The sequence below is a fragment of the Engystomops pustulosus genome, chromosome 7, assembly GCF_040894005.1.
Source record: "Engystomops pustulosus chromosome 7, aEngPut4.maternal, whole genome shotgun sequence".
Classification (NCBI taxonomy): Eukaryota; Metazoa; Chordata; class Amphibia; order Anura; family Leptodactylidae; genus Engystomops; species Engystomops pustulosus.
In genome coordinates, this window is record NC_092417.1 from 35,174,072 (window position 1) to 35,182,602 (window position 8,531).

Here is an 8,531-nt window from a genome sequence, read left to right on the forward strand (position 1 = left end):
AAGACACATGTCTATCAAGTTCAACCAAGGAAGGGAAGGGATTGGATGAGCAAGAGATTTACAGGAAACAATTCTATATAACATAACCATCAATGTTATGTAAGTGTAAAAAGGCATCTAGACCCTTCTTGAAGCTCTCCGCTGTCCCTGCTGTGACCAGCGCCTGAGGCAGGCTATTCCACAGATTAACAATTCTCATAGTAAAAAAGCCCTGTCACCTCTGGTGATTAAACCTTGTTTTCTCCAGACGGAGACAGTGCCCCCATGTCCTTTTGATTTGATTTAATCTGAAACAACTTACCACCATTTTTTGTACGGACCATTCATATATTTATATAAATTAATCATGTCCCCTCGTAGTCGTCTCTTTTCCAGACTAAAAAAATCTAGTTGTTTTAATCTTTCCTCATAACTAAGACCCTTCATACCCCTTATCATTTTTGTGGCTCTTTGTTGAACCCTCTCCAGCTCCAGGGCATCCTTTTTATGGACCGGTGCCCAGAACTGGACAGCATATTCCAGGTTCACTTTGATCTTCCCTTTTAGCTATTTCTCTTATCAATTTATCGGAATGACAAGAAATAGCCTTACAAGTTTCCCAAAAGTTATTCATGGTTCTATCATCTCCTAATCACACTGAACAGGATTGATTCAGGGGCGAATGTAGCAGAGTATTCGAGACTCTTTACCCCCAAGTGTTATGTGACAAATCCAACTTCAAGATGATGAAAGTTTGTAATATATGTTGGTCTAGCAGAAGTCAGTTCCTTATAGCATCAAGTAGGTAGGACTTGGATCATTAGCAGAGGCTGATGGTTCTTTACCCATTGGGGTTTATAGAGTGGTCATAGAATGGGGTTCATAAAGTTATCCCCACTTATGGGAGGATACACCTGTATATTACCTACCACTGTCCATTGTGATAGATTTGTTGAAGACCTACATATGTCTCTATCATCAATAATTCATTTTACATAATGAGGTACAGTACACAAATTCCCGTGCACGGTGTCTACACAACTACAATGTAATCCAGTTCAGATTCATTCTCCTGTCATCTCCCATCTGGACTGTGTCTTTTGTTATTTGCATTGGAGAGGAAGTGAAATGTTTCTTCCAGGATGTAATGCTAAACATGGTTTCTGTTACAGATGCGCTATGATATATTAGTAACTTCTTATTGTTGACTCACCCATGGAAACCTGCAGAAGATAGCATTTCTTATTTATATGTAACACAGTCCTGTCTGTGCTAACGTATATCCAGCAGGGGTATCTGCAAATGTTCTCATTCCCCAGGAATCCTGATTTTATTAGCCTTATAAAGGAGTTTTATTATTAAAGGGGTTGTCTCATGACGTTTTCCAAATAAAAATGAACAATATTTACAAATTAAAATGAGGACACTGGACTCAAGGACAGTAAACCCAAACACTCCAGACCCCCAACAGCCCTGCCTGCTTGCCACTACGTATACTAGGCAGTACGGGGCAACCACAAAGACCGACCCCCCTGCACCAAAATGTGGACACGTAACAAGACAAATAACACAAAGGGGAGGTCGACAGTCCGGTCACAACTTAGATAGCATATAAAGTACAGAATCATATACACAGAAGGATAGTCAAGAATATCAGCCAATTATTGAAAAACCAGCATGTATACAGATGTACATGTTGGATGCTGGGGTCCCCTGTCACTGCCCCATAGCGACTGCTACATACCACCTTTGATGATTCTGGGGGAAGAGCTTCTTCCATCGGTGAGCTTTCTCCTACATAGGGAACCACTTTGTAACATGTGGCTTGGGAGTATAAACAAGACTCTTTGTAGAACATCTCTGCCACTCTGTGGTCTTAACAACAGCTTATGATGTTAGAGAAAAAAAAACTTAAAGGAGCAGGGTAGCTAGTGTGAACAGTGGCTCAATTGGATTGATAGCTTTGTAAGTGGAAAATAACTTGCAAAAAAAGAAAAAAGCGCACTTAACTTAACCTTCTCCATATCCCTGTTATCAAGTCACTCTGGTACATCCAGTTTTTGGCCCTGAATTCAGCCGAAAGTTTTAAGGGGCCACATGACATGCTTCAGTAAAAGAAAGTCCTTGCCAGGGCGTAACTTGGAGAGGCAGGGCTCCATAAAATGAATCTGAATGGGGGCCCTCTACCTGAATGGGGGCCTTATTTGTATATAATGGTGCACATCCTCCATTCTTTAGTGTCAGGTCAGATGCCCCTGACAATGCGGGCCCAATAGCAGCTGCTATGGCTGCTACTGCTGTAGTTATGCCCCTTGTCATCGCCACGGGACATAACTACTTCTGAATAGTGATGAGTGGATCTGGCAAAAGCAAACCCGAGTTTTAAAACCCAAACCCCATCGGTGTCACTCGCAATTGGTGCTGACACCAATCGCAGGTGTTAAAATTTTAAATGCAGTCGGCAAAGTTGACAGCAGCATTTATATCACTGTGGACATCCGTGCCAGCACAAGGATGCTGACGGCGCTGTGCAACGCCATTTCTGGGAGGGTTAAACCATCGAATTTAAATGCCCATGATTGGTGTTAACACTGTAATGGAGCGCTACCAGCAGGGAGTTGAGCCGAATTCAGACTTCAGGGTTAGGTACAGGGGACCCGAACCAGGAAGGTTTGGAACCTGAACTTTGTGGTTCAGGTCCACTCAACTAAAGGATGTTACCTCCTGTGTTGTCCCCAGGTCAGAAGAAGTCACTCTTCGGATGAAGTGAGTCCCATCACCATTTGGAATGTCCACTGGGTACAGTGACAAAAAGCAGGAACCAGAAGCAATTGCATGTTTTTTCCCACCCTAGTCCTGGCCCCCACAGGGTTTCACAGAAATTCTAGAAAACCCCTTGGGCAAAATTTTTGTATATTCTACAATACTAGAATTATGGTTTCAAGTTAAAAACTGTACTGGGTCCCCAACTAAGGCCATACGAACGTATGCATGCCTGGGTTATAGTCATGCACTGCCCACCCCTCCCCTCTCCATAGGGAGAAGTTTAGCGCCACCAGAATTATGGGCAAGCCCTTTCTTTTCCCCTGGTGCGGTGGGCAATATGTATATTGCCTATTGAAACGCACGGGGCTGTTTACCGTTACGGGTAGCATACAGCCGTTTTCACTCATTCGTGTGAAGGCAGCCTTTCATGTATAATTTATACTATTGGCTTTTTATAGGAAAAAGACAATTTATCAGTCCCCTAGGGTTAAGGTTACAGGACCTGGGTGTGACCATACTTTCTGCAACCTCTGCAGTTACCCCTGCCCCTGACAAAACCAATAAATGTTAGATAGGAGAATTGTATAATATGCACACTTTACATTTCTAGAATACTGCTAAATACAGAATTATAGTAAAATACTTATACTTGTTTCTGGAAAATACATGTAATAGGAGCTTCTGACCAGAGGTTAGCCGCAGAAGTCAGGGATGTGTCTGGGATGTCTGGGATGGACGCCTGTGCTTCCTTCAGTTCCATCTGTTAAAGGCAATGGCTTGAATGAACGTCACGTGCAGATTTCACTTTGTGCAGAGAATTATGTTATCAGGCAGGGACACAGTGGAGATTACCCAACAGATTAAGAAAATTCTGCACTTGCTCCGAGGTGAATGAAGACAGATTACATAATACATTATGGAGGTGTTTAGTTCATGATGGGCCTATGCTCACAATATGTGAACAGGCAGTCCCCGAGTTACGTACAAGATAGGTTCTGTAGGTTTGTTCTTAAGTTGGATTTGTATGTAAGTTGGAAACGTATATTTTATAATTGTAACCCCAGCAAGAATTTTTTTGGTCTCTGTGACAACTGGATTTTAAAAATGTTGGGTTGTCATAAGAACCAGGATTAACAATAAAGCTTAATAGCAAACTCCTTCAGCTGATTATTATAGACTAGGGCTAAAGTACAGTGAATTACCAACATCTAGAGGTCCGTTTGTAACTAGGGGTCCGATAAGTTGGGTGTTCTTAAATAGGGGACCGCCTGTATTAATATGCAAGAATATGCTAAATGTGACCAATGTCACAAATGTGATATATAGAGATCCTTGTGACATCATAGTTTTATACAAAGGCCACTGTTTGTATAGTCTAATGTATAGACCAGTGATGGCGAACCTATGGCACGGGTGCCAGAGGTGGCACTCAGAGTCCTCTTTATGGCATCCTTGCCATCACCCCAGGGTAGAGTTTGCCAAAGAGGACTCAAGGCCTCTTGCAGTCCCAGGCAGCCCAGGACCCTAGAAGGAAGCTACAATGATAATCCAAACTTACTACTTAAATTGTCGCACATTGGCACTTTGCAAAAAATATGCAGGTTTTGGTTGTATTGTTTGTTTGTTTGTTGTTTGTTGGTGTCTAAAAGGTTTTCCATCACTGGTATAGGGGAAACACAACCCTCTAAAAGAAATAAATTAATATTATTAATAATAAAAAAATTAAAAAATGCAAATCATAAATAATAATAATCATAATAACAACAGCAATAATAATAAAATATTTAAAAAGTAACATCATAATTATGATAGGATAGTATCTGTACGAGAATTGGAGAGATCCGGCATGTAAAGTGTGTGCAGTGTGACAGACACGTGTCTCCATTGGTAATTACCATTATGCCGCTCTGCAGTCTCGGGTTCAGTTTTGCTGAGAGCATCATCTGGAGTTTGCATCTTCTTCCCGCAATCTTTTGGCTTCTATTCAGGTTTCTAATTTTCTTTTATAGTGCAAAAAATAATAGAGGAGCAGGACAATTATAAATTCCACTGAGGCATATTTTGTGTCCAGCACTGGGCGATACATTTCTACCTAATAAAATGATGATAATGGTAATAAAGACATTTGGTGGTTTCATTGAAGCTTTTGTAGAGTTGGTTTTCTTAAAAAAATCATTATAAAAACACAATTGGGGGATTTATCATACACTGGTGTATGGTGCCACTCTGCACGGGCTGGATATATGGAGGGGGCACAGGGTGAACCTGCATTTTCTGCTGCTTGAGCTTAGCTATAGAGGGCACCCCCTCAGCCTCCATCCAGTAGTTGTGTATCAGGTTCTTTTCTTTAGTAGGTTGGCTCTCCATGCAGTGCCTTACACAAATGCTGACATCAGGTTTTAAGAGATACTATTTTTTTAGTGTTGGTATCTGATTTGTAGCAGGTGATTGCGCCCCTAATGCTGTCCCTAACCTTTCTGCAGGTGCTGCTGCCTGAGGCAAGAGGTTCAACTCGCCTCAATGCTTGTGCACTAATGGGGAAGATAATAACCATTCCTGGTACAGGCCCAGAAATTCACAGGCACGACAGGTCAAGCATGTGATCTACTACTACGAGGGTCGGGAATTGAAGAGCACGGCACTCGCCTATGTCCTGCACTCTCGTAGACTGTGGCTGTGAGTGCTGGAGATATCGGCTTGGTAATTTCTGATAGTCCCAAAGTATTGATTAAAGTATCAGGACATATGGTCGATCTGCTGCTCCATCAATTAGTAAGAATTGAAAGTCTATGAGGCCTGTTCTCATGATTAGTGGGTGCCAGAAGTTGCACCCTCACTAATAAGATTTTTATTTGCTAATATGACCCGAAGCTGGGGCACACGGAGGTGCACAGTTGCACCTGAGACCCTGTCGCAGGGGCACCTGTGACAGAAAACACTTTTTGGGTCGCCTAGTCGTAAGAACTTTTGGGTTGCCTAAGCCCCTGGGTCTGGAAGCGACTGCAGCCGGGGCACTACTTCAAATTCCACCCATGATAGTAAGTGCTAATTAAGCGTTAATTAATGTAAAGACAACTTAAAGGGATTCTACTAGCTACCAAATTCTGGTGTGCCCACTTTTTTTTAATGAGGCTTTGTACCTTCTAACATAATGATTGATAAATCATATACACTCACCGGCCACTTTATTAGGTACACCTGTCCAACTGCTCTTTAACACTTCATTTCTAATCAGCCAATCAGCCAGGCGGCAACTCAGTGCATTTAGGCATGTAGACATGGTCAAGACAATCTCCTGCAGTTCAAACCGAGCATCAGTATGGGGAAGAAAGGTGATTTGAGTGCCTTTGAACGTGGCATGGTTGTTGGTGCCAGAAGGGCTGGTCTGAGTATTTCAGAAACTGCTGATCTACTGGGATTTTAATGCACAACCATCTCTAGGGTTTACAGAGAATGGTCTGAAAAAGAAAAAACATCCAGTGAGCGGCAGTTCTGTGGGCGGAAATGCCTTGTTGATGCCAGATGTCAGAGGAAAATGGGCAGACTGGTTCGAGCTGATAGAAAGGCAACAGTGACTCAAATCGCCACCCGTTACAACCAAGGTTGGCAGAAGAGCATCTCTTTACGCACAGTACATCGAACTTTGAGGCAGATGGGCTACAGCAGAAGAAGACAACACCGGGTGCCACTCCTTTCAGCTAAGAACAGGAAACTGAGGCTACAATTTGCACAAGCTCATCGAAATTGGACAGTAGAAGATTGGAAAAACGTTGCCTGGTCTGATGAGTCTCGATTTCTGCTGCGACATTCGGATGGTAGGGTCAGAATTTGGCGTCAACAACATGAAAGCATGGATCCATCCTGCCTTGTATCAACGGTTCAGGCTGGTGGTGGTGGTGTCATGGTGTGGGGAATATTTTCTTGGCACTCTTTGGGCCCATTGGTACCAATTGAGCATCGTTGCAACGCCACAGCCTACCTGAGTATTGTTGCTGACCATGCCCATCCCTTTATGAGCACAATGTACCCTGTAACATCTGATGGCTACTTTCAGCAGGATAATGCTCCATGTCATAAAGCTGGAATCATCTCAGACTGGTTTCTTGAACATGACAATGAGTTCACTGTACTCAAATGGCCTCCACAGTCACCAGATCTCAATCCAATAGAGCATCTTTGGGATGTGGTGGAACGGGAGATTCGCATCATGGACGTGCAGCCGACAAATCTGCGGCAACTGTGTGATGCCATCATGTCAATATGGACCAAAATCTCTGAGGAATGCTTCCAGCACCTTGTTGAATCTATGCCACGAAGAATTGAGGCAGTTCTGAAGGCAAAAGGGGGTCCAACCCGTTACTAGCATGGTGTACCTAATAAAGTGGCCGGTGAGTGTAGACAGCAATGTAATTAGAGTCCTCTAGGCCCAGGGACAAATTTTCTTACAGGACCCCTCCCCCCCCCCTCTGTAACTGTGATCCCCATTACTGCAACAAAAACTACCATCATACTAATAAGAAACACAAATCATTTTCATACTGTGCCAGGAGCAAATATTACTCAGTACAGTGATTGATATCACCTATATAGACTAATATTAGGGGTATGGATAATTCAAAGGACAATGTTAGCAATGATAAGGCTGTATGAGGCCGAAATCATACCTCAATACCATGACTGTTTCTATAGTACTAACATGCCGGCACTGAGAGTACTTACTTGCATAGTGGCAGAACAGGGAGTGTATTACTCCCTGCTCTGCCACAGCACAAGGTCAAAAGGGGCTCTCCGGAAGCACCCACCAGGACCCTCCACTAGTGGGGCTTGAGCCTCGTTAGCTGTGGGCCCTTCTCTTCCAACGAGTCCGGTTGTGTTCACAGGATTGTTACGCCCCTGCATGTAGAAATAAGATGTGAAAGAAGGAAGAAACTGGGTGAACCAGCAATCATGGTCCCTTAGTTTGACTGAGAAGCAAAATTGTCTAGAGATAAACAGAAGTTTCTCTGAAGTACCAGCAGAGGTATGTCTACAGCCGTATAGAATGACGGCTTTTATGCCGGGTCTGCTGATGTGCAACAAAACTTGCCGCATCGGAAGCAATATACACAGATCATATCCTCTCCTAGAAGGAGTGTTTACAGGGCTTCCGGAAAGGAATATGATCGGATAAAGGTCACCTTCTACAAAGTAGCACGGACCACAATACAGTTCCAGATAATTCAAGACGAATCTATAAAACTCTTTTTATTCCCAAGTAAAAGTGAACTCTTGTCAACAAATATATTAGATGTCATTGTTCTCAAGGCAATTATTTTTTTGTATTCAAGGGGTTATCCAGGGAATCAGTAGTACACACAATTAAAATAAACGCCCAATTACAAGCAATTTACAGATTCGTCAAAATAGTCCATGGTCATTACATGTAGAAAGGAGCACCACAGGGTCACCTGCTATGACATCACGGTGTTCGGGAGACAAGCAGGGACCTGGTCACTCCTCCAGTGTCAGATAATCCCAGTGACATGACTGTGAGCAGCTGGTTACATCGTAATTACCAGACCTTTGGAATGATGTGACCTTAGGTGTAAAACCCGGATAGAAGGAGGATAAATTCATGAGAGCTGTGCTTCATTTGGTGTCTGATTGAAAGGGGCTGGCACTTGGCTTTCTGTACAATCTCTAACCCATCCCCTTACAATTATGTTTTAAACAGTGACCCAAGGCAGAGAAATAAAGACAGACATATGGTGAGCAATCCCTACTACTACCCAGAAGGGTGTCATGGA